Below are 7,580 nucleotides of genomic sequence, written 5' to 3'. Positions count from 1 at the left end.
TCACAAGAAATACACAGCCGACATGATGAATGCAACTGGAATCCCCTGGAAAAATATATGTCAAACAGCTATTGCTGCAGATGTAGGATCTTACTCTGATCACTCTGTTGCAGGACAACTTTCCTGTAATGTGTGAAATTAAACAGGTTTGAGGTTTAACAAGGCTTTGAGTTATAAAAAAAAATCTTAAATTTGTCATTTCCACTTTGACATTTCAGACTTGATTTTCCCTTACGGAAAAACTATCAATCCCTACAGAAAACTTCCATTAATTATAATCCACATAATAATTCACTTTTCCTGGTGCTGCAGGATTATTTTCCTGCTGTAGCAAACTGGCACAAATTAAGATCCAACACCTGTATAACGATATACCAATAATATTCAGATGATGTAAAAATACAAAAACTACTGAGTTTAGAGCAAGCCATGTTGTTAGGTCAAGTTTATACTGCACTAACTACTCAAAAAACATTTGTTTTGGAGGCTACTCAAACAGCTATAAAGAAATGTCCTCATGTTTTCACCAAATCCAAGGTGCTCCTCAGAGTGAAAAGATAAAAATGCTTTATCAGAAATGCTTTGGCAATAGTGCTCTTGTCAGAATAACTCCCCCTCTTTTATAGTTCCTGCATGGATGACCTATCCTCCCCAGGATAAAAAGGATTTAAGTCAAGTATAATAGTTCCTACTTGTGTCACGTCAAAATACTTCCCCCCTCTTCTCCTATTGATCCTGTAGGGGTGAGGGGTGCTCCGGCTGCTGACCCCAGGTCACCTCTACTCTGATTATAGATCCTGTAGGGGTGCTCCGGCTGCTGACCCCAGGTCACCTCTACTCTGATTATAGATCCTGTAGGGGTTCTCCGGCTGCCGGGTCTCCCCTACTTGACCCTGTGCTCTGACCCTTCTGAGCCAGATAGTCCTATAGTTCCGGGTAAGGAGATTGTACAACAAAGGGTTAATACAGCTATTCCCATAGGTCAGACACGTTACAAAGTAATTCATGTAACTGTGAGTGGCAGGAGACAGAGCCCTGAGGGACTGCGGGAAAATAACTGTGCCAACTGCCACCCCCAGAAAGGCAAGGAAACACACCCAGTACGCTACAATGATACAAAAAATCATTGTTACTACCTTTTTTTTAAGCCTCGTCTTCTCGCTGAACGGCTGCTCCCTCCCAAGCTAGCCTGAGCGGTCCAATAGCGACGTGCTACTGAGCCAGCGTAGAGACCAACAATGACTAAACCGGGTGCGAGACGCTGGTCAGGAACAGGACGGTGAGGTAGGCCTTGAAGGCCTCTTGGGTCCACGTCCCGGGTAACAGATCAAGCAGCGTTCCCGGCCGCGTCCGACTTCCCTTCCCTCAGCCGTATCATAATCATCATGGGTAGTGTCAGGACAAATGCCGCGAACCAGATGACGGCCGCCACCACCTTCCGTCCCCGCGTGCTGGATCGCCGAGGCGTCAAACGGCTTCGCCACGGCCCGGTAGCGCTCCAGCGACATGGCGACCAGGACGAAGATGCTGGCGTGCATGGTGAGGAGATCGAAACTCAGGAGGACCCGGCAACCGGCCTCGCCGAACAACCAATCGTGAGCAAAGTAGGTGCAGATGACGAATGGGATCGTAGAGAGGTAGAGAGGAGGTCGGCGAGGGCAAGGTTGAGTATAGACGTACATAGAGCGGATCGGGCGGAGAGCGCGGAAGCATGATGGAAGAGGTGTAGATGTTGCCCGCCACCCCCATGGCGAGCATGATTAGAGGGAAGGGGTAACGCCGAGGAGAGAGGTCACCCACAAACCCCCACCCCCGGAGCTACCCCCTCCAGAGACAGCGCCGAGCCCCCAGAACCATGGGGAGATGGAGGGAATGCGATAGATGTCTGGCTCTGGTTCATCGATGGGGAAAGGTTTGAGTTCATAAGAAGCAGGCCAGCAGGTCCTGCAATGAAGTGATCACTTTACTGGGATAAACTGTTGTTATATTAGTGTAGGAGAAAGATTTTAAAGCAGTTATCTTATGGACTCAAAGGGATTTAAAGTTGCTTATGGATTTAAACAGATTTTCCTGAGATTGCTTATGGTTTCCCAAGCAGATTTTAAATAGTTGCTTATGGATTCCAAACGGATTTTAAAGAGTTGCTTATGGATTCCAAACGGATTTTAAAGAGTTGCTTATGGATTCCAAACGGATTTTAAAGAGTTGCTTATGGATTCCAAACGGATTTTAAAGAGTTGCTTATGGATTCCAAATGGATTTTAAAGAGTTGCTTATGGATTCCAAACGGATTTTAAAGAGTTGCTTATGGATTCCAAATGGATTTTAAAGAGTTGCTTATGGATTCCAAACGGATTTTAAAGTGCTCCATGTTGGAGTGAATAGAGAATCATTAAGACTTTGCGCACTGCATAAGATCCAGTGAAAAACAGACAGAACCAGACAAAAACAACAACTCTTCTGCATTGTTGAGGGAGATAGCATGTTCTGCATTGTTGAGGGAGATAGCACGTTGTTCTGCATTGTTGAGGGAGATAGCAGGTTGTTCTGCATTGTTGAGGGAGATAGCACGTTGTTCTGCATTGTTGAGGGAGATAGCACGTTGTTCTGCATTGTTGAGGGAGATAGCACATTGTTCTGCATTGTTGAGGGAGATAGCACGTTGTTCTGCATTGTTGAGGGAGATAGCGTGTTGTTCTGCATTGTTGAGGGAGATAGCACGTTGTTCTGCATTGTTGAGGGAGATAGCACGTCAGCATGTCACTGCACCTTTTAAACCTGCTGGAAACTGTGTATGTGACAAGTAACATTTGACTTGAAAACACATAAATCGTCTTTGGCCTTCTGACTCTTTATCTAAATTGAATCTAAATCCAATAGGAAAACAGGCCGTGTGTAGTGATGCTTCAACAGTGGCTTCAGTTCCACTACGACTGTTAACCTGCAGCTTTAAGGTGAAAAAGGACATGGCTGACAAGTCCACCTCATCGAGTGTCTCTTATCTCCCAATGTTTTCACGTCCCTGCTCCAGCTCCTCCAAGCTCCCATGATCCTTTCCTTCCCGCGGGTACCGGACGAAGCCCAGGCGATACAGAAGAACAGACAGACGCTTCAGTTTCTAGTGGACTTGAACCGCACCGGTGACTTGGGAGTAGCTTGATGTCCTGAGTTGACAGTGTGTTGTCGTTGGTCAGTTTGTGGTGATTCAGAAGCTCTCAGACTGTATCCAGAGGTTAGGTCGTGTTGTGTTCTCAGCTGGCACGGTGGAGGGTCATTGTTGGTACCTCTCAAAAGGTCAATGTTGGGGTGTTCCAATAGAGTAACTGGGGCCCCTTCTCGTGTTTCATTCCAGAGCTCTTCATAGGTGTTTTGTTGTGTCCGTCTTCTTCTTTCCTTCAACTGCTGTCCTCTATTCTCTTTCCTTCTCTCTGTCCTCTGACCCCTTTCCTTCTTCCTCTTTGTCCCCTTTACCTCACTCTTGCTCTGTTTCTCCGCTCTCTCTCTCCCCCGTCCCCCTCACTCTCTCTCTCCCCCGCCCCCTCACTCTCTCTCCCCCGTCCCCCTCACTCTCTCTCTCCCCCGTCCCCCTCACTCTCTCTCTCTCCCCGTCTCTCTCTCTCTCTCTCATATAGGTGTAACCCAGGATGACTCTATGGATTTATGAGTGCTGCTCTCTTTAAACACCTGGGTGCAGTTTTAAACACCCCTGGTTCGCTGGCACTAAAACACACACACACACACACACACACACACACACACACACACACACACACACACACACACACACACACACACACACACACACACACACACACACACACACACACACACACACACACACACACACACACACACACACACACACACACACGCACACACACACGCATGCATGCGCAAGGATGCATTCAACCTAGCATACATAAACACACACACGCACTGACATATCATTCAACCTCTATATCTCACACATGAACTCTTTAGAAGTCATTTTCAAATCATTTACATATTTAAGACAAGAGGAGACCAATGTATGGATTTATAAAAATAGTTTGTAGTACCTCAAACATGAACATTTACAACCAATCTTCTTCTATATTGGAAAACACCCTTGATAACAAGAATAAAAGCACGACATGGGATGAATGAAAAGTAATAATAATAATATAATAAAAGTATGTATCAATCAATATATTCTTGCATGTCTCCTCAACAAATATGTTGTCTAATACCTTCAAATATCTTCTCGCTTCATACAGGATATGTAGAAAGAGAGATCTGCATATTCCTGAAACACCACAAATGACCATAAAAAAAACCCCCACTAACTGTTTATACACAACCATAAGAGGGTTGAACATTATCCATAGTTATATTCAAATGTATATCTTTGCATATCTCCTAACCAACTCACCCATCAAAATGTCATCGACTTCTAACATATTAATAGGGAACTTTAAAAGTAAACATTTAAATCACATTGATCTGAGAGATTAAAGTAATGACATAGTGTAAGCACAGTGGTTGACTATGATGACAGGTCCTGCTGCAGTCTAGTGTTTTGTACATCTGTCTTTCTTAGGCAAGGACAGCTAACCTAACTCAAACGTCTTGGTGATCTCCAGGATGGGCAGAGGATAGGAGGAGAGAGGAGGAACAGAAGATGGGTAGAGGAGAGGAGGAGAGAGAGGAGGAACAGAAGATGGGTAGAGGAGAAGAGGAGAGAGGAGGAATAGAAGACGGGTAGAGGAGAGGAGGAGAGAGGAGGAACAGAAGACGGAAAGAGGAGAGGAGGAGAGAGGAGGAACAGAAGATGGGTAGAGGAGGGAGGAGGAGAGAGGAGGAGAGAGAGGAACAGAAGACGGGTAGAGGAGAAGAGGAGAGAGGAGGAACAGAAGACGGGTGGGAGGAGAGGAGGGAGGAGAGGAGGAGAGAGGAGGAACAGAAGACGGTAGAGGAGAGGGAGGAGAGAGGAGGAGAGAGGAGGAACAGAAGATGGGTAGAGGAGAAGAGGGGGAGAGAGGGAGGGAACAGAAGATGGAAAAGAGGAGAGGAGGAGTGAGGAGGAACAGAAGACGGGTAGAGGAGAAGAGGAGAGAGGAGGAACAGAAGACGGGTAGAGGAGAGGAGGAGAGAGGAGGAACAGAAGACGGGTAGAGGAGAGGAGGAGAGAGGAGGAGAGAGGAGGAACAGAAGACGGGTAGAGGAGAAACAGAAGACGGGTAGAGGAGAGGAGGAGAGAGGAGGAACAGAAGACGGGTAGAGGAGAGGAGGAGAGAGGAGGAACAGAAGACGGGTAGAGGAGAGGAGGAGAGAGGAGGAACAGAAGACAGGTAGAGGAGAGGAGGAGAGAGGAGGAACAGAAGACAGGTAGAGGAGAGGAGGAGAGAGGAGGAACAGAAGACAGGTAGAGGAGAGGAGGAGAGAGGAGGAGAGAGGAGGAACAGAAGACAGGTAGAGGAGAGGAGGAGAGAGGAGGAACAGAAGACGGGTAGAGGAGAGGAGGAGAGAGGAGGAACAGAAGACAGGTAGAGGAGAGGAGGAGAGAGGAGGAACAGAAGACAGGTAGAGGAGAGGAGGAGAGGAGGAACAGAAGAGGTAGAGGAGAGGAGGAGGAGGAACAGAAGACGGGTAGAGGAGAGGAGGAGAGAGGAGGAACAGAAGACGAGTAGAGGAGAGGAGGAGAGAGGAGGAACAGAAGACGGGTAGAGGAGAGGAGGAGAGAGGAGGAACAGAAGACAAGTAGAGGAGAGGAGGAGAGAGGAGGAACAGAAGACGGGTAGAGGAGAGAGGAGGAACAGAAGACAGGTAGAGGAGAGGAGGAGAGAGGAGGAACAGAAGACAGGTAGAGGAGAGGAGGAGAGAGGAGGAACAGAAGACGGGTAGAGGAGAGGAGGAGAGAGGAGGAACAGAAGACAGGTAGAGGAGAGGAGGAGGAGAGGAGGAACAGAAGACAGGTAGAGGAGAGGAGGAGGAGAGGAGGAACAGAAGAGAGGTAGAGGAGAGGAGGAGAGAGGAGGAACAGAAGACGGGTAGAGGAGAGGAGGAGAGAGGAGGAACAGAAGACGGGTAGAGGAGAGGAGGAGGAGAGGAGGAACAGAAGACAGGTAGAGGAGAGGAGGAGGAGAGGAGGAACAGAAGACAGGTAGAGGAGAGGAGGAGAGAGGAGGAACAGAAGACGGGTAGAGGAGAGGAGGAACAGAAGATGGGTAGAGGAGAGGAGGAACAGAAGACGGGTAGAGGAGAGGAGGAACAGAAGACAGGTAGAGGAGAGGAGGAACAGAAGACAGGTAGAGGAGAGGATGAACAGAAGATGGGTAGAGGAGAGGAGGAACAGAAGATGGGTAGAGGAGAGGAGGAACAGAAGATGGGTAGAGGAGAGGAGGAACAGAAGACGGGTAGAGGAGAGGAGGAGAGAGGAGGAACAGAAGACAGGTAGAGGAGAGGAGGAGAGAGGAGGAACAGAAGACGGGTAGAGGAGAGGAGGAGAGGAGGAACAGAAGACGGGTAGAGGAGAGAAGGAACAGAAGACGGGTAGAGGAGAGGAGGAGAGAGGAGGAACAGAAGACGGGTAGAGGAGAGGAGGAACAGAAGACGGGTAGAGGAGAGGAGGAACAGAAGACAGGTAGATGAGAGGAGGATGGGAGGAGGAACAGAAGACAGGTAGAGGAGAGGAGGAACAGAAGACAGGTAGAGGAGAGGATGATGGGAGGAGGAACAGAAGACAGGTAGAGGAGAGGAGGAGGAGAGGAACAGAAGACGGGTAGAGGAGAGGAGGATGGGAGGAGGAACAGAAGACAGGTAGAGGAGAGGAGGAGGAACAGAAGACAGGTAGAGGAGAGGAGGAACAGAAGACGGTAGAGGAGAGGAGAGAGGAGGAACAGAAGACGGGTGGAGAGGAGGAGAGAGGAGGAGAGAGGAGGAACAGAAGACGGGTAGAGGAGAGGAGGAACAGAAGACGGGTAGAGGAGAGGAGGAACAGAAGACGGGTAGAGGAGAGGAGGAGGAGAGGAGGAACAGAAGACAGGTAGAGGAGAGGAGGAGGAGAGGAGGAACAGAAGACAGGTAGAGGAGAGGAGGATGAGAGGAGGAACAGAAGACGGGTAGAGGAGAGGGAGGAACAGAAGACGGGTAGAGGAGAGGAGGAACAGAAGACGGGTAGAGGAGAGGAGGAACAGAAGACAGGTAGAGGAGAGGAGGAACAGAAGACAGGTAGAGGAGAGGAGGAACAGAAGACGGGTAGAGGAGAGGAGGAGGGAGGAGGAACAGAAGACGGGTAGAGGAGAGGAGGAACAGAAGACGGGTAGAGGAGAGGAGGAGGAGAGGAACAGAAGACGGGTAGAGGAGAGGAGGAGAGAGGAGGAACAGAAGACAGGTAGAGGAGAGGAGGAGGGAGGAGGAACAGAAGACGGGTAGAGGAGAGGAGGATGAGAGGAGGAACAGAAGACAGGTAGAGGAGAGGAGGAGAGAGGAGGAACAGAAGACGGGTAGAGGAGAGGAGGAGAGAGGAGAGGAGAGCAGAAGACGGGTAGAGGAGGAACAGAAGACGGGTAGAGGAGAGGAGGAGAGGAGGAACAGAAGAC

At 48.9% G+C, this 7,580-nt stretch overlaps 2 pseudogenes; one reads left to right on the top strand and one right to left on the bottom strand.

Annotated features, from left to right (window-relative positions):
• Nucleotides 1-843: 843 nt before the first annotated feature.
• On the bottom strand, nucleotides 844-1,672 carry LOC124018679 (annotated as a pseudogene).
• A 1,085-nt stretch (nucleotides 1,673-2,757) lies between these two features.
• The window catches only part of LOC124018678, a 31,375-nt pseudogene continuing 26,552 nt past the window's right edge, over nucleotides 2,758-7,580 (top strand).

The sequence above is a fragment of the Oncorhynchus gorbuscha genome, unplaced genomic scaffold (genome assembly GCF_021184085.1).
Source record: "Oncorhynchus gorbuscha isolate QuinsamMale2020 ecotype Even-year unplaced genomic scaffold, OgorEven_v1.0 Un_scaffold_561, whole genome shotgun sequence".
Classification (NCBI taxonomy): domain Eukaryota; kingdom Metazoa; phylum Chordata; class Actinopteri; order Salmoniformes; family Salmonidae; genus Oncorhynchus; species Oncorhynchus gorbuscha.
This window is presented reverse-complemented; position numbering and strand designations above follow the sequence as displayed.